Here is a 19,206-nt window from a genome sequence, read left to right as displayed (position 1 = left end):
CCAATTTCAGTATTTCTTCAAGTCTACAAAAAATTCAAGTTGAATAGTAGCTCTCTCTGAATTTACTTGAGATGAGGCTTAATATTCACAGATTAAAATCCGGCACTTACAATTCTTGATCTTGCTAGGACTTCCATTTTCATGTTTTACAGTTATCTTCTCAAAACATTGAATTCCAGCTTCTCTATGTCTCCTTTTGAAATATATTTCTCTTTTTTATTTGCTCAAAGCATGAAAAAAAGGTTTGTGAAACTTGCCTGTGATCTTTTTAATAAAAGACTAGGACATAAAGGAAAATGAAGTCTTTGATAGCAAAGACAAGGCATTCAAGTGCTGTTGAGTTGCCAATAGACCACGAGAGTTGGCCTTGGAAATGATAGCAGCTCAGTGGAGGGGAAAGCAGTAAAGGAAAAGTCAAATGGTGTGCCTGGATTAACATTTGATGATGTGATCTCTTTAATGAGCAAGTCTGGCATTAATCTGACTTGGGAAATAATTGTACTCATACATGCTAGAGTTTTTGTAAAGCATAAAACATATCTAACTCCTGTCTTTTGTAAAACAGCTGTGAGGTTTATTTTTTAATTTAACAACTGGAAGTTAAATCAAATCAAACAGTTGTGTTTGATAAAAAGAGTTGTTTTAATATTTTATTTTTATTCTAATTCTCCTCATTATGATTTTGAGAATACATATAAAGGGATCTTTCAGTCACCAACCCATAATAAGTTGTATTTTATGTTGGGAAGGAAGGAAGGAATAAGCACTATTAAGTAACAACTATAGGCCAGGCACTATGCTGAGTTCTTTACAAATTTATTTTATTTCATCATAACAACTTTTTCAGAGGGGTTTTCTTGTCCCCATTTTACTGATGAGGCAATTAAAAAGAAGTTAGATAATTTGCTCAAGGTCACAGAAGCAAAGTAAATATCTGAGGTAAGAGCTGAACTGAGTTCAAATGGGCCTGACTCCAGACTCCTCTGAAATTTATAGAGAGCTTCCTAGAATACTGTCAGGTTAAGAGACTATCTTTAAAGTCATAGTGAGCATGTGTCAGAGATAAGATTTGAATCCAGATATTTCTGATTTCAAGACTGATTCTCTACTTGTCTCTTGAATTAGATGTTACAAGAAGAAAAACATTTTGATTAAGTAAAAATCTGGAGGTAAAAAGGGACAACCTACATCCCTCAGAATGAACAGAAACATGATTGATGGAGACAAGTTTTTTTGGTATATAATACATACTTGAATATAAAAACAGGGTCCTATAAGTTTATTTATATACAGAACTTCCAGATTAAAAAAATTCCTTCTACTAATGAAAGTTTGCACTTTCTCTACAACTTATGATCTTAGTGAATGTCCTAAATCATGGATAGGTTAAGTGACTGACCACAGTCATAAGGGCCAATCTGTAGCAGAAACAAAGCCTGCCTCTAGGTCTTCCTGGCTCTTCTAGCCACTAGGTCATATTATTTCTCATATGTATACCCATATATGTAAACACATCTGAAGTTGCATAATGAAACCTGTGAACATTTTCAAATATCATTTTTGTTATTTATCGTGTGATAGTCGACAAGTCATTATACCCATTTGAACTTCAATGCCTTCATGAATTAAATAATCATAGATTCTTTCCAATTCAATGACCTTTAGGTCTAAGAAAACAAGAAGTTGCAAACCTTTTTATGGGGAGAAGCTACCTTTCGTGTCTCTGAAGTATTTTTTAAAATAACTTTTGGTTGACAATATATACGCATGGGTAATTTTTTACAACATTATCCCTTGCACTCACTTCTGTTCTGGTGTTTCCTTTCCCTCCCTCCATCCTCTCCCGTAGATGGCAGGCAGTCTTATACATGTTAAATATGTTATAGTATATCCTAGATACAATATATGTGTGCAGAACTGAACAGTTCTCTTGTTGCACAGGAAGAATTGGACTCAGAAAGTAAAAATAACCTGAGAAGAAAAATAAAAATGCAAATAGTTCACACTCATTTCCCAGTGTTCCTTCTCAGGATATATCTGATTCTGTCCATCATTGATCAATTGGAACTGAATTAGATCTTCTCTTTGTTGAAGAAATCCACTTCCATCAGAATACATCCTCATACAATATTGTTGTTGAAGTGTATAATGATCTCGTGGTGCTGCTCATTTCACTCAGCATCAGTTCATCTAAGTATTTCCAAGTCTCTCTGTATCCTTCCTGCTGGTCATTTCTTACAGAACAATAATATTCCACAACATTCATATACCAGAATTTACCCAACGATTCTCCAATTGATGGGCATCCACTCATTTTCCAGTTTCTAGCCACCACAAAGAGGGCTACCACAAAAATTGTGGAACATACAGGTCCCTTTCCCTTTTTTAGTATCTCTTTGGGATATAAGCCCAGTAGTAACACTGCTGGATCAAAGGATATGCACAGATTGACAAATTTGGGGACATAATTCCAGATTGCTCTTCAGAATGGTTGGATCCATTCACAACTCCACCAACAATGTATCAGTGCATCCCCTCCAACATTCATCATTATTTTTTCCTGTCATCTTGGCCAATCTGAAAGATGTGTAGTAGTATCTCAGAGTTGTCTTAATTTGCATTTCTCTGATCAATAGTGATTTGGAACACTCTTTCATATGAGTGGTAATAGTTTCAATTTCATCATCTGAAAATTGTCTGTTCATATCCTTTGACCATTTATCAATTGGAGAATGGCTTGATTTCTTATCAATTAGAGTCAATTCTCTATATATTTTGGAAATGAGGCCTTTATCAAAACCTTTAACTGTAAAGATGTTTTCCCAGTTTGTTGCTTCCCATCTAATCTTGTTTGCATTATTTTGGTTTGTACAAAGGCTTTTTAATTTGATATCATCAAAATTTTCTATTTTGTGATCAATAATGATCTCTAGTTCATCTTTGGTCATAAATTCCTTCTTCCTCCACAAGTCTGAGAGGTAAACTATCCTAAGTTCCTCTAATTTATTTATTATCTTATTCTTTATGCCTAAATCATGGACCCATTTTGATCTTATCTTGGTGTATGATGTTAAGTGTAGGTCCATGCCTAATTTCTGCCATACTAATTGCCAGTTTTCCCAGCAGTTTTTGTCAGATAATGAATTCTTATCCCAAAAGTTGGGATCTTTGGGTTTGTCAAACACTATGTTTTGCTATAGTTATTTTGTCTTGTGAACCTAACCTTTTCCACTGATCAATTAATCTATTTTCTAGCCAATACCAAATGGTTTTGGTGACAACTGCTTTATAATATAGTTTTACATCAGGTACAGGTAGGCTACCTTCATTTGATTTTTTAAATTAATTCCCTTGAAATTCTCGACCTTTTGTTCTTCCATATGAATTTTGTTATTATTTTTTCTATGTCATTAAAATAGTTTCTTGGGAGTATGATTGGTATAGCACTAAATAAATAGATTAGTTTAGGGAGTAATGTCATCTTTATTATATTCGCGCAGCCTATCCAAGAGCATTTAATATTTTTCCAATTATTTAAATCTGACTTCATTTGTGTGGAAACTGTTTTATAATCTTGCTGGTATAATTCCTGACTTTTCTTTGGTAGATAGATTCCCGAATATTTTATGCTGCCAATAGTTATTTTGAATGGAATTTCTCTTTGTATCTCTTGCTGTTGGATTTTGTTGGTGATGTATAAAAATGCTAAGGATTTATGTGGATTTATTTTGTATCCTGCAACTTTGCTAAAGTTATGAATTATTTCTAATTACTTTTTATTAGAATCTCTGGGGTTCTCTAAGTATACCATCATATCATTTATAAAGAGTGATAATTTGGTTTCTTCATTACCTATTCTAATTCCTTTAATCACTTTCTCAACTCATATTGCCAAAGCTAGCATTTCTAATATAATATTGAATAATGATAATAGAGGGCAACCTTGTTTCACTCCTGATGTTACTGGGAATGGTTCCAGTTTATCCCCATTACATATGATATTACTAATCATTTAAAATAGATGCTCCTGTCTATTTTAAGGAAAAGTCCATTTATTCCTATACTCTCAAGAGTTTTTATTAGGAATGGATGTTGGATTTTGTCAAATGCTTTTTCTGCATCTATGGAGATGATCATATTGTTTTTGCTAATTTAGTTATTGATATAGTCAATTATGCTAATAGTTTTCCTAATATTGAACCACCCTTCATTCCTGGTATAATTCCTACTTGGTAATAGTGTATTATCCTGGGAATGATTTTCTGGAATCTTTTTGCTAATATTTTATTAAAGATTTTAGCATCAATATTCATTAGGGAGATTGGTCTATAATTTTCTTTCTCTATTTTCAACCTACCTGGTTTAGGTTTCAGTACCATGTCTGTGTCATAAAAGGAATTTTGTAGGACTCCTTCAAGCCCTATTTTTTTCAAATAGTTTATATAGCATTGGAATTAATTGTTCTTTAAATGTTTGGTAGAATTCACATGTAAATCCAAATGATTCTAAGGGTTTTTTTTCTTAGGGAGTTGATTAATAGCTTGTTCTATTTCTTTTGCTAAGATGGGACTGTTTAACCAATTTACTTCTTCCTCTGTTTATCTGGGCAAGCTATATTTTTGAAAGTATTCTTCCATTTCATTTATTGAATTCATTGGCATAAAGCTGGGCAAAGTATTTCCTAATTACTGTTCTAATTTCCTCTTCGTTAGTGGTGAGTTCTCCCTTTTCATTTTTAAGACTAACAATTTGATTTTCCTCTTTCCTTTTTTAATCAGAGTTACTAAGGATTTATTGATTTTGTTGGTTTTTTTCATAGAACCAACTCTTAGTTTTATTAATTAATTCAATAGTTTTTTTTTCACTTTCAATTTTATTAATCTGTCCTTTTATTTTTAGAATTTCAAGTGTAGTGTTTGGGTGGGGAGTTTTAATTTGTTCCTTTTTTAGCATTTTTAGTTGCAAGCCCAATTCTTTGACCTTCTCTTTATCTATTTTATGCAAGTAGGCCTGTAGAGATATAAAATTTCACGTTATTACTGCTTTGGCTACATCCCACACATTTTGGTATGACGTCTAATTATTGTCATTTTCTTTGATGAAGTTACTAATTATGTCTATGATTTGCTGTTTCACCCAATCATTCTTTAGTATGAGATTGTTTAGTTTCCAATTAATTTTTGATCTATTTTCCCCTGGCTTTTTATTGAATGTAATTTTCATTGCATCATGGTCTGAAAAGGATGCATTTACTATTTCTGCCTTACTGCATTTGAGTTTGAGGTTTTTATGTCCTACTATATGGTCAATTTTTGTATAGGTTCCATGAACTGTTGAGAAGAAATTGTAGTCCTTTCTGTCTGCATTTAGTTTTCTCCAAAGATCTATCATATCTAACTTTTCTAGTATTCCATTTACCTCTTTGACTTCTTTCTTATTTATTTTGTGGTTTGATTTATCTAATTCTGAGAGTGCAAGGTAGAGATCTCCCACTATTAGAGTTTTGCTGTCTATTTCGTCTTGCAGCTCTCTTAATTTCTCTTTTCTGAATTTAGATTCTACAACACTTGGTGCATATATATTTAATATTGATATTGCTTCATTATCTATGTTACCCTTTAGCAAGATATAATGTCCTTGTTTATCTCTTTTAATTAGATCAAATTTTGCTTTTGCCTGATCTGAGATCAGGATGGCTACCGCTGCTGTTTTGACTTCATCTGAAGCACAGTAGGTTCTGCTCCAGCCTTTTATCTTTACTCTGTATGTATCACCCAACTTCAAGTGTGTTTCCTGTAAACAACATATTGCAGGATTCTGGCTTTTAATCCAGTCTGCTAACTGCTTCCACTTTATGGAAGAGTTTACCCCATTCACATTTATCGTTAAAATTACCAATTCTGTATTACTTGCCATCTTGTTAACCCCTGCTCATGCTTTTCTCCTTTCCTTCTCCCTCTCCCCTTCCTCAGTATTAAACTTGTGAGCACCTGTTGCTTCTCACAGCCCTCCTTTTTTAGTATCCCTCCTCCCACCTTAGAGTTCCTCCCCATATCTTACCCCTTTTCCTCCCAATTTCTGTATTGCTTTCTGCTTAGCTTATTCTTTCCCTTTTCACTTTTCCCCGCCCGCTTTTCAATGAGGTGGGAGAAGTTTCACCATAAACCGAATGGCTCTAATATTTTTCTCTTTAAGCCAATTCTGATGGCAGTAAGATACACACTATGTTTATCCCCCTCCATTCTTTCTCTCAGCTATAAGTTTCCTTTGTCTCTTTGTGAAATGTAGTACCCCCACTTTACCCTTTTCTGGGTATAACTTCCTTTCCACCTCTAGTTTCTAGAACAAAGTATACATGTGTTTTAATGTATCTTTATAGCAGAAATATAGTTCCCAAGATTTCCTTTTACCTTTTTAGGTTTCTCTTGAGTTCTATATTTGTAGATCAAACTTTTTCTTTAGTTCCAGTTTTTTCATCAAAAATAGATGAAATTCACTTATTTCGTTAAATGTCCATTTTCTTCCCTGGAAAAAGATGCTTATTTTGGCTGGGTAAGCTATTTTTGGCTGCATACCAAGTTCCTTAGCCTTTTGGAATATCATATTCTAGGCCCTTCAATCCTTTAATGTGAATGCTGCTAGATCCTGAGTAATCCTTATTGTGGTTCCTCTACATTTGAATTGATTTTTTTCTAGCAGCTTGCAGTATTTTTTCCTTCATCTGATAGTTCTGGAATTTGGCCACTATACTGCTTGGAGTTTTGATTTTGGGGTCCCTTTCAGTAGGTGATCGATGAATTCTTTCAGTGTCTATTTTATTCTCTGTTTCTATAACTTCAGGGCAGTTCTCTTTGATAATTTCCTGGAAAATAGTGTCCAGGTTCTTTTTTTCATCATATTTTTCAGGGAGTCCCCTAATTCTGAAGTTAGCTCTCCTACATCTATTTCCAGGTTTGTTGTTTTCCCAAGAAGGTATCCCAAAACATTTTTCCCATTGTTTCATTTTTTTGGTTTTGTTTGATTCTTGGTATCTCCTTGAGTCATTCATTTCGATTATGATTTTTAATGAGGTATTTTCTTCACTCACATTTAAAAATATCTTTTTCTAATTGTCCAACTGAGTTTTTAAGTGAGTTGTTTTGTGCTGTGGAGTTTTTTTTTCCATTTTGCTAATTTTATTTTTTAAAGAGCTATTTTCTTTTCCCAACTCACTAATTCTGTTTTTCAAGGATTTGATTTCTTTATCCACTCTATCTTTAAATGAGTGGGATGACTTATCCAGATTCTTTTGCCAAACTTCCCTTTCTTTTTCCCATTTTTCTTCTAGCTCTCTTGTGAGAGCCTTTTTAATTTCTTTTATGAGAGTCTTGTGTGTTGAGGACTAGATCATATCCTCCTGTGGGGATTCATCTGGAGACAGTCTGTTTTTAATCTCCTCAGGGTTTAAAGTCTGCTCTCTATCCATATAAAAGCTATCAATGGTTAGTGAATGTTTTAATTTTTTGCTCATTTTGTCAAAGAAGAATCAAAGAAATCAAACTAACAAGAAAAACAATTGCAATCTGCTTTTTTTTTTTTTGGAGCGAAGGGGATTTTACCAAGTTTCCTCTAAAGACTGCAGGGGGCAGCAGAGAGGCACTATCAGGACAGCAATGGTTGTGTTGTGACTGCACTCTTAGACTCTGAGACTCTGAAAGTGTGCTGAGACACTCTGGGTGGGTGTGGCCAGGTCTGGAGAGACCCTAGTTTTTCGGAGTTATAGTCTTTATCCCCTGTGTTTTTAGCTTCTCTGCTTGTCTACTGGCTGGCTGCTAGGGCAAAGTAGCCAACACTGTAGTAAAGTTCTCCCCATAGAAACAGCTGAGATCACAACCCATCCCTCTATGGTCTGCTCAGCTGTGAGCTGCCAGCCTTTCTTTGTCTGTTGTGCTGCCACTGCCTGCCTTCAGTTTGTGCCAAATTTATCTGTCCCCACCCATGAGTAAACACAGACCTTTTCTGGCGAATTTCAAGGATATCTTCTCTTGGTAATTATTTGTGGTTTTTTTTTTTTCAGTCAAGCACTAATTCCAAGGCTTGTCATGAAATAAATTATTCTGAGAGAAAAGATGGAGCTTAAGTAATGTGTGTGTCCTCTCCGCCATCTTGGCCAGAAATTAAATTTAAGTTTGAATTCTTTAGATGATGATGAGAATATTGTGACAGCACCCCACTCTTCCTTAGAGGAAATCTGCTAACTTACATTACCCATTGCAGAAATCACTCCAAAATTAATACCAGCATTCCTTTTTCAAAAGGAATAACCTTGAAACTTTTGAAATATTTCAAAATAACTTTTGAAAAAAAAATAACCTTGAGAATAAGGTTATTGTCAGTACCAAGAACATTTTGTGATGTTTTCTTATGGCCTAAGGATAATTTACTACTGTAGGAAGCTATGAGTTCCTTTCTCTAGGCTGCATATCTACCACTTCTCCAAAGTCTAGAACCAAAAGATGAAAATCTAAGAATCAAGAGAGCTCTTGTGGCTATTATACTCAAATGTAATAGCAGATGGGAGAAAGACGGCAAATGGATGATGATGATGATGATGATGATGACGATGATGATAAAACCATTCTAAACCTTTTAACACCATGAAAAGCTTTATGCAAGTGGTTTTAAATACTTTATATTTTTGGAATACTTTATATTACTCTTCTGTATAATTTGTCTACATGGCATATGTGTCTATACCCCCAAAATTCAAGAATAATGTTTGACTCAACTATGAATAACAATAAATACATCTTCCTTTAAGAAAATGTACCTTTTAAGTGATACAATAAAGCAATAAGCTAAAATGTCATTATTTATCTTGCAAAAGTCAGCAAGTCTGGGTTCCTCTATGTAATTTAAAATATGGTTCAATTTACAAAAAAAAATGACTCAGAAATTTTTACAGGAAAACAGTTATTAATAAAGCATGATAGAACTAGAATTTTTATCCAGGAAACTGACAGTCTCTAGAAAAAGTATAGCTCTAGAAAAAGTACTGAAAGCAGTTTCTAATGAGGCCAAAAGATTAAAGACAAAATGACTAATCACTGTCTTACCTCCTTCTGGTGTTAATGATATTTCTAAAGCTACATTGTGATCTTCCCTTGGCTCAAGTAGTGGCAATTTAACCTTTTGTCATCTCATATCACCAGAATATGGGGCTGCAAGCAATTCTATCTACTTGGGGGCTGGCTCGGGAATAAAACTAATGCCAAGTGGTTGACCAAAGTTTCTTCTTCAAATAGTGTCAGATAGCTGCTTAATTTTTAAAATCCACATTTAAGCCTTAGGTCCCAGGGTGAGGCTAGTTCAAAGCAAGGGCACAGAGAATGAATCAGGGTTTTTTTTTTTTTGTTGTTGTTGCTGCCATCCTCAGTACATCATATGATCAGATCAGATTGTACATCACACAGGTCATACGATCCCAGGAGGAATTTATACTGGGCTCCATTTCATAAACATTTAAGCTCACCATTTGGTTTCTGGCCTAGAAATATCACACCCTTCAAATTACATTGCCTTCTAATTGTTCCTCCCATCAAATTAAGAGTCTTAATCATTGCTATGGGGGAATAGTGTGGTACAACAGAAAGGATGATGGCTATGAGGTCAGGATCTGGGTCCAAATCTGAGTTCTGCCACTGTATGACTGTTGGGAGTTTATTAACTTTTTTAACATTAGTTTCCATGATCTTTAAAATGAAAAGATTGCACTCTATGACCTCTAAACATGTCAAGTCCTAAATCTGTGAGTTTTAACTATATCAATTAAATATATCCATTAGTGACTATCAGCCCATCCATCCATCCTTTGAACGTTATACATCCATTATTGCCTATTAATTTTATCTCCATATAGTTCTCCCAATTAGAATTCCTTCTCAAGTTCCTTTTAGAAATACTCTCTCCTTTCAGTACATTTTTAAAAAGGACTTTCTCCATGGACCCTTTCTCTGTTAATCCTATCTGGCACTCATTATTCAAGTATTCTCCTAGACAATTGTGAATTGACAACTGTAATCATTATTCAATTAAGTTGAACAAGCATTTATTTAGTGCTTATTATTCTCAGTGCATTGTTTTAGGTGTGGAGGACATATCTTCAACCACCTGCACTTCTCCAGATATGCACATCATAACCATCTCCAATTTAATCAGGTGAACTTTAAGAGTTGTTATAGCTGAAAAATTCATCACTGTATGACAAGCCTCTATAGAACTAGCAAGAGGCATATAGTCTCTCATTAGACCTGAACTTATAGTCTTCCTAGCTTAGTAGGACCTGATATATTCAGCCTCTCTAGTTAACATTTTAGAATCTAAGGTCACCCACATGCCATGATGAAACATAAGATAAAAAAATTTCCCTATCCTCAGGGTCCTTAAATTATTTTGCCCTAATAATTATAATACACGCTATCAATTGATAAGTCATAGAAGAGAGAAGTCAGAAAGACTGGAAAAGAAGTGCTTTCTACTAGCCAGGGATCATGTAGAGCTTTGTTGATGAGATAGTGCTTAAATTGAATGGAAGTTGAAGGAAGAGAAAAATGTGGACAGGCAGTTAGATATATGGAGGAAATGAGGGATAGCCTGCAACAAATACACCAAGGCAGGAGAGGGCAGGACAAGATCAAGGACAGGAAATTGTCTAGTTCCACTGTGACAGAATATCTGAAGGGAAATAGTGGATTATGGCTAGATTAATGGAAATTATTGCTCCTATTTGTTCATGTAGTCACAAATCCTTATTTTACCATTTGTTATTTATTATATAACTAGTCAGTTAACTTCTCAACCTTAACTTTCTCATCAACAAAATGAGGAGAGGACTAACTGATTGAATATCTCTTTCAGTTCATTTTATATTAATAAAGTATTTTATTACTTTCAAATTATGGAAAGAAATTTATATAATGGTGGCCACAAGAAATATTAGTCTATCATCATTTAAATATTAAACCTTTCAGAAATAATCTTTCAGTTACACACAAAAAGTAACCCTAGAAAATGAATATGACCCTGTGAGGGATATCTATCTAAGACCAAAACATTGGTATTACAAAATTCTAAAAAATCTGGAGTTTGAATTATCTTTAGCAATCTATCATTAGCCTCTTTTTCTAGGGATGAAGAAAATGAGCATCAGAGAGATAAAGTGAGTTTCTTAAATTCACCTGACTAGTTAGTGATGGAGTCTGGGAGTCTGGAATAGAATCCTGACTCCCCGACTATTGTTCTTTCCACTATAATACATCTTTAAATATTTTTGTCTATTAATTTAACAAATAATTTTGAGCATGTGTTAAAAGGACAATGCTAAGAGATAAGTAAGATGTGTTATCTGACCTCAAGTGATTTAAAGCATAGTAGGGGAGAATTAGGCAATTATGCAAATTCATATAATACAAAGTAGAATGTGATGAATTCTTTAAGTGATATGAAAACAAAATGTTATGGGATTTAAGAAAAGAAAGAGATCCCACCCTAGCCAGAGATGGGGAACATGCACAATGATAGTTTGGAAGAGTTGGATAGGAAGAATAATGAATTGATGGAGTAAATGGTTTTTGTAAAATGTAAAGAATGGATAGCATTCCAACAAGAAGAAATGGAAGAGGACATTCTAGAGTAAAAAGGAACTTGGGTAAAGGCATTGAGGTAAGAATCTAGGAGAAAAGTTTAAAGTATTCTAAGTAGTCCAATTTGATTTGAGCATAGGATTTTCAAAGCAGATAAAGCCAGAAAAGATAGGTTTACTCCAGATGGTGGAACATTTTTTAATGCTAGTCTAAGGAATGCAGACTTTATTTAGCACAGTGTTTGGCACACGGTGTTTATTAAATGCTTTATTTATCTAGCTAGCTAGCTATCATCTATCATCTGTCTATCTATCCAGCTACACACGAGAAAGGTATACGAAATTTAGTAGTGGTGTGACATAATTAGGGTTAAAGACTAAGCAGATTAATCTGGAAGAAGTGTATTTGATTAATTAAAAAAAGAAACTAAAAGGAGTCAAATTAAGAGGATACTGTTGTAGCATAGGTGAAAGTTAACGAGGGCTTAAGAGAAGGTAAATTATGTATTATAGGAATGGTAAAGTGGAAATTTTAAATACATTTCAGGATTAAAATTCACAGAATTTAATGACAATGTGGAAATAAAAGGATGAATTAAAATGAGTATTTAAAGCTGAGACTCTAGTGTATTTGTGATTCAGTCATTTTTTTTCAATCATGTTCTATTGTTTGTGACCCCATTTGGAGTTTTCTTCTTCTCCAATAAAAAAGCTATATTTTTATTTAGTATTTTATTTTCCCCGAGTTACATGTAAAAACAAATTTTAACTTTCATTTTTAAAACTTTGTGATTCAAATTCTCTCCCTCCCTTCCTCCCCACCAGCCCTCTGCCATTGAGAAGGCAAACAATTAAACACAGGTTATACACAGTATAGTCATACAAAACATTTCCATGTTAGTTATATTGTTGTGAAAGACCAAAACCACAGACAAAATAACTCAAGAAAAATAAAGTTTTTTAAAAAGTATTCTTCAACAAATTTCTCTGAAAAATGCATTTGTCAAGTGAATAGATAACTGAGTCAAAATTTTATGTATGTGTGTATAAATGATCAAAAGATATGAACTATGCTCAAAAGACTAAAATCATGCATGTCCTTTAAGCTAAGAATTCCACTATTAGACATGAATACTCAAAGAGATTAAAAAGAAAAAGAAACTATCTGTACAAAAATATTTAGAATAGTTCAATTCTTAGAGCAAAGAATTGGAAAGGGGATATCTATCAATTGACAAATGACTGAAGAAATTGTGATATATAACTATGATGGAATATTATTGTTCCATGGAAATGTTGAACAGGAAGCTCTCAGAAAAATCCAGAAAGTCTTCCATGAACTCATTCAAAGTGAAAATATATTGTATACAAAGTAATAGCAATGTTATGGTATGATTAACTAATGAATGGCTTTACTATTGTTCACAATACAATGATTCAAGACTAACTTGAAGAACTTATGATGAAAAATGCTATCGAAAGCCAGAGAAAAAACTGATCAAGGCATTCTCTTATTTTTTACTTTATTTTTCTTGTAAGTTTTTTGGGGGGACGGTGAGATCTATGTTTTCTTTTACAACATGTCTTTTATGGAAATGTTTTGCATAACCACACATGTCTTCTTAAAGGAGTTGAAAGTGGCAAGGAAGGGAGAAAATCTTGAACTCAAAGTTTAAATACACATATAAAAATGGTTTTGCATGTAATTGGGAAAAATTTTTAAAAGTTAAATGTTAAAAAAAGAAAAAAGTATACTTCAATTAGTACTCAAGCACTACTAGTCCATCTTTGATGATGGATAGTATTTTTCATTAGAAGTTCTTCAGAGTTGTCTTGAATTGTAATATTGCTGAAAGTAAGTTATTCATAGTTGATCATTTTACACTATTGCTGTTACTTTGTAAATGGTATATTTTACTCTACACCAATTCATATAAGTTTTTCCAAGTTTTCTTGAGAGGATCCTGCTCATCATTTCTTATGACACAACAGTATTCCACTATAATCAAATACCACAATTTTTCAATCATTCTCCAACTGATGAATATTTCATCAATTTCCAATTCTTTACCACCAGTCCATATAGGTCCTTTTCCCTTTTTTTTTCTTATCTCTTTGGTATTAGTATTGCTAGTTCAAAAGGTATTCATGAATGTATTGCCTTTGGGACTTATTTCCAAATTGTTGTAGAGAATGATAGAATCAGTTCACAACTCCACCAACAATGCATTAATATTTCTTTTCTCCCACATCCCCTCCAATACTGGTCATTTTCATTTTCTCTCCTATTAACCAATTTAATAGGTATGAGGTAATACTTCAGAATTGTTTTAATTATCATTTCTCCAATCAATAGTGAGTTAGAGCATTTTCTCCATATGGCTATATATAGCTTTGATTACTTCATCTGAAAACTATTCTTATCTTTTGATCATTCATTAATTGGGGAAATAGTTCTTATTTTTAGCAATTTCACTGAGTTCTATATATGTTTGAGAAATGAGACTTTTATCAGAGAAAGTTGCTTCAATTTTTTTCACACTTACTCTTGTTAACTTTACTTCCCTTCATCCCTACCCCTGGCATTTATTCTATTCTCTCTCTTCCTTCATCCTATCCCTTCTCAAAAATGTTTTACTTTTGACTATGCCCTCTGCCCTTTCTTCAATTACCACCCCCATTCTCTTATTCCCCCTTCCCTTTTATTTTCTTGTAAGGTAAAATAGATTTCTACACACAATTGAGTGTATATGTTATTCCTCTTTGGGCTAATTTTGATGAGAGTAAGGTTTACTCACTCCTCTCACCTCCTTCCTCTTCCCCTCTACTGTAGAAAGCTTTTCCTTGACTCTTTTTTGTGAGATAATTTGTCCTATTTTACCCCCCCCACTTTCCTTTTCTCCCAGTTTATTCCATTTTCTCACCCCTTAATTTTATTATTTTACATATCATTACTTCAAATTCAACTTATATTAGATCCTCTGTTTATCCCTCTGTCTACTCCTTCTATTTACCTTAATAATGACAAGGTTCCAAGTATCATCTTTCCATATAAGAATGTAAACAGTTTAACCTTATTGTCTATTATGATTTCCCTTTCCTGTATATTTTTTTATGCTTCTCTTGAGTCTTGTATTTGGAAATCAGATTTTCTACTCATTTCTGGTCTTTTCATCAGGAATGCTTAAAAGTCTGCCATTTCACTGAATATCCATTTTCCCCCTGAAGGATTATACTCAGTTTTTCTAGGTAAGTAATTTTTGGTTGTAATTCTCACTTTTTTCTTCTCCAGAATATTATATTCCAACACCTCTGATCCTTTAATGTAGAAGCTGCTAAATCTTGTGTTATCCTGACAATAATTCCATGATATTTGGATTGGTGTTTAGTTTAGTTTAGGTTTTTTTTTTTTGGCTACTTGCAATATTTTCTACTTCATCTGGGAGCTCTTGAATTTGACTATAATATTCCTGTAAGTTTCCACTGTGGGATTTCTTTCAGGAAGTGATCAATGGATTCTTTCCATTTCTAATTTATCCTCTAGAATATCAGGACAGTTTTCCTTGAAAATGTCTTGCAAAGATGAATACAGAGAGGCTTGGAGAGACTTACATGAACTGATGCTAAGTGAAATGAGCAGAATCAGGAGATCATTATACACTTCAACAACGATATTGTATGAGGATGTATTCTGAGTGAAGTGGATTTCTTTGACAAAGAGACCTAACTCAGTTTCAATTTATAAATGATGGACAGAAGCAGCTACATCCAAAGAAAGAGCACTGGGAAATGAATGTGAGCTATTTACATTTTTGTTTTTCTTCCCAGGTTATTTTTACCTTCTGAATCCAATTCTCCCTGTGCAACAAGAGAACTGTTCGGTTCTGCAAACATATATTGTATGTAGGATATACCTCAACATATCTAACATATATAGGACTGCTTGCCATCTAGGGGAGGGGGTGGGGGAGGGAGGGGAAAAATCAGAACAGAAAAGAGTGCAAGGGATAACGTTGTAAAAAAAATTACCCTGGCATAGATTCTGTCAATATAAAGTTATTATGAAATAAAATAAAATAAAATATATATACTAAAAAGAAAGAAAGAAAGAAAGAAAAAAAGAAAGAAAGAAAGAAAGAAAGAAAGAAAGAAAGAAAGAAAGAAAGAAAGAAAGAAAGAAAGAAAGAAAGAAAGAAAGAAAATGTCTTGCAAGATAATGGTTAGGCTCTTTTTTTGAACATGATTTTTAAATAGTGTGATAATTTTTAAATTATCACTCTGGATCTATTTTCCTTGTTGGTTGTTTTTTGCAATTAGGTTTTTTTTTCCTTTTTTTAAAAATTTATTTATTTTTCTTAATTTCTTATAAATTCACTGGCTTCCATTTACTCGATTTTAATTGTTAAGGAACGATTTTCTTCAGTGAGCTTTTGTGCCTCCTTTTTCATTTGACTGATTTTACTTTTTAAGCAATTTTTTTTCTTTAGGGAATATATATATGTATGTGTGTGTGTGTGTGTGTGTATACACACACACACATATATATGGCATTTCACCAATGCTGCTGTTTAAAACATTTTTCTCCTTATTGTCTTTTTGTAACTCTTTTACCCTGTGGCCTACTCTGTTTTTAAAGTGCTGTTTTCTTCAAAAAAAATTTTTGTGTTTCCTTTACAAACTGTTGACTTATTTTTATTACTTTCTTGCACCATTCTTATTTCTCTTCCAATTTTTCCTCTCTCTCTCTTATTTGAGTTTTCGAAATCATTCTTGAGCTTTTCCATGACCTGAGATGAATTCATATTTTTCTTGGAAAATGTAGAAATTTTGACTTTGCTGTCTTCTTAGTGTATGCTTTGATCTTCCTTGTCACCATAGTAACTTTCTATGGTTAATTTTTTTTCTGTGGCTTACTCATTTCCACAGCTTATTTCTTCATATTTAATTTTTTGTTAATATAAGGCTCTGCTTCCAGAGTGGAGGGTTTCACTTAGGGACAGTTCTTTTATAAATTGCAATGAGTCTCTTTATGTTTGAAAAATGAGGCTTTTTGTCAGAGAAATTTACTTCATTTTTCCTCACAATTACTACTGCTAAAGGTATTTCCCTCTATCCTATCTCCTTCCCAATTCTCAACCACTCTGTTTTTCAAGCTTCAGGGATTTTGTTTGGTTATTTTCAGAGATACTTTGAGGACATGGAAATTTTCAGTCTTTCCAAGGTATTATGGTGTAAATAGAGGTATGCTTACTATTCTCCTGGTCTATGTTCTGGTCTATGAACAACCACAAGCATTCTTTTCTGCCCTATAACTCTGATAAGGGTACCCTCTCCACTGTGCTAGTGCCCTTCCTCACTCTTGGACTGTCACCATTTTTGCAATCCAGATCTCTGTAAAGACATAGAGTCCTGCTTCTGTGCTAGCAAAAAAAAAAAATCCCTGTAATCTCCTTTTGACCAGTTGTTTGACCTCCTTAACTTCTGTGGGCTGAGAGCTCAAGAAGCAGCTATTACTACTGCTGATTCAGTAGCTCCAAAGACCTTCTCCTGGTTTGCTAGGGCTGGTGCTGTGCTGACATGGCCTGTGCTTGACTGCGTTCCAGCCTCTCCTAAGTGCAACAGACTTTACCTGACAAATACCTAATCATTTTTGGCTGAGAAATCATTTCTTTTATGAGTTATGCTATCCTAAGAATTATTTTATGGCATTAATTAAAGATGTTTGGAGGGGTTTGAGGAGAGTTCAGGTGACTCCTGCCTTTTCTCTTCCATCTTGTCTCTACTCCCCGATTTGTAGTTTTCCTGATAATTGGAGTGTTTTTTTTTAATTATAGCTTTTTATTTATAAGATATATGCATGAATAATTTTTCAGCATTAGCAATTGCAAAACCTTTTATTCCAATTTTTCCCCCTTTCCCCCTCACCCCCTCACCCAGATGGCAGGTAGACCAATACATGTTAAATATGTTAGATACAATATATGTATAAATGTCCATACAATTATTTTGCTGCACAAGAAGAATCAGACTTTGAAATGATGTACAACTAATCTGTGAAGGAAATCAAAAATGCAGGCATACAAAAATAGAAGGATTGGGAATACTATGTAGTGGTTCACACTCATTTCCCAGAGTTCTTTCGCTGGGTGTAGCTGGTTCAATTCATTGATGAACAAATGGAACTGATTTGGTTCATCTCATTGTTGAAGAGATCCACATCCATCAGAATTGATCATCATATAATATTGTTGTTGAAGTATATAATGATCTCCTGGTTCTGCTCATTTCATTCAGCATCAGTTTATTTAAGTCTTTCCAGGCCTTTCTGAAATCATCCTGCTGGTCATTTCTTACCGAACAATAATATTCCATAACATTCATATACCACAATTTATTCAGCCATTCTCCAATTGATGGGCATCCAATCAGTTTCCAGTTTCTGGTCACTACAAAGAGGGCTGCCACAAACATTCTTGCATATATAGATCCCTTTCCCTTCATTAAGATCTCTTTGGGGTATAGGCCCAGTATTAACACTGCTGGATCAAAGGATATTCACAGTTTGACAACTTTTTTAGCATAATTCCAAATCACTCTTCAATATGGCTGGATATATTCACAATTCCACCAACAATGTATCGGTGTCCCAATTTTCTCACATCCTCTCCAATATTCAGCATTTTTTCCTGTCATCCTAGCCAATCTGACAGCTATGTAGTGGTATCTCAGAGTTACCCTTATTTGGATTTCTCTGATTAATAATGACTTGGAGCATCTTCTATAGTTTTGATTTCTTGGCCTGAAAATTGTCTGTTCATATCCTTTGACCATTTATCAATTGAAGAATGGCTTGATGAGGCCTTTATCAGAACCTTTGACTATAAAAATGTTTTCCCAGTTTATTGCTTCTCTTCTAATCTTGTTTGCATTAGTTTTGTTTGTACAAAAGCTTTTCAATTTGATATAATCAAAATTTTCTATTTTGTGATCAATAATGGTCTCAAATTCCTCCTTCCTCCACAGGTCTGAGAGGTAAACTATCCTATGTTCTTCTAATTTATTTATAATCTCATTCTTTATGCCTAGATCATGAACCCATTTTGACCTTATTTAGTGTATGGTGTTAAGGGTGGGTCAATGCCTAGTTTCTGCCATACTAATTTCTAATTTTCCCAGCAGTTTTTGTCAAACAGTGAATTCTTATCCCAAAAGCTGGGGACTTTGGATTTGTCAAACACTAGATTATTAAAGTTATTGACTATTTTGTCCTGTAAACCTAACCTATTTTACTGATCAACTAATCTATTTCTTAGTCAATACTAAATGGTTTTGGTAACCACTGCTTTATAATATAATTTTAGATCTGGTACAGCCAGGTCACCTTCATTTGATGTTTTTTTTTCCCATTAGTTCCCTTGAAAGTCTTGACCTTTTTGTTCTTCCAGATGGAATTTTGTTATTTTTTCTAGGTCATTGAAATGGTTTTTTGGGAGTCTGATTGGTATAGCACTAAATAAATAGATTAGTTTAGGTAGTATCGTCATCTTTATTATATTTGCTCACCCTATCCAAGAGCACTTAATATT

This window comes from Antechinus flavipes, chromosome 2 (genome assembly GCF_016432865.1).
Source record: "Antechinus flavipes isolate AdamAnt ecotype Samford, QLD, Australia chromosome 2, AdamAnt_v2, whole genome shotgun sequence".
NCBI classification, from domain to species: Eukaryota; Metazoa; Chordata; class Mammalia; order Dasyuromorphia; family Dasyuridae; genus Antechinus; species Antechinus flavipes.
This window is presented reverse-complemented; position numbering follows the sequence as displayed.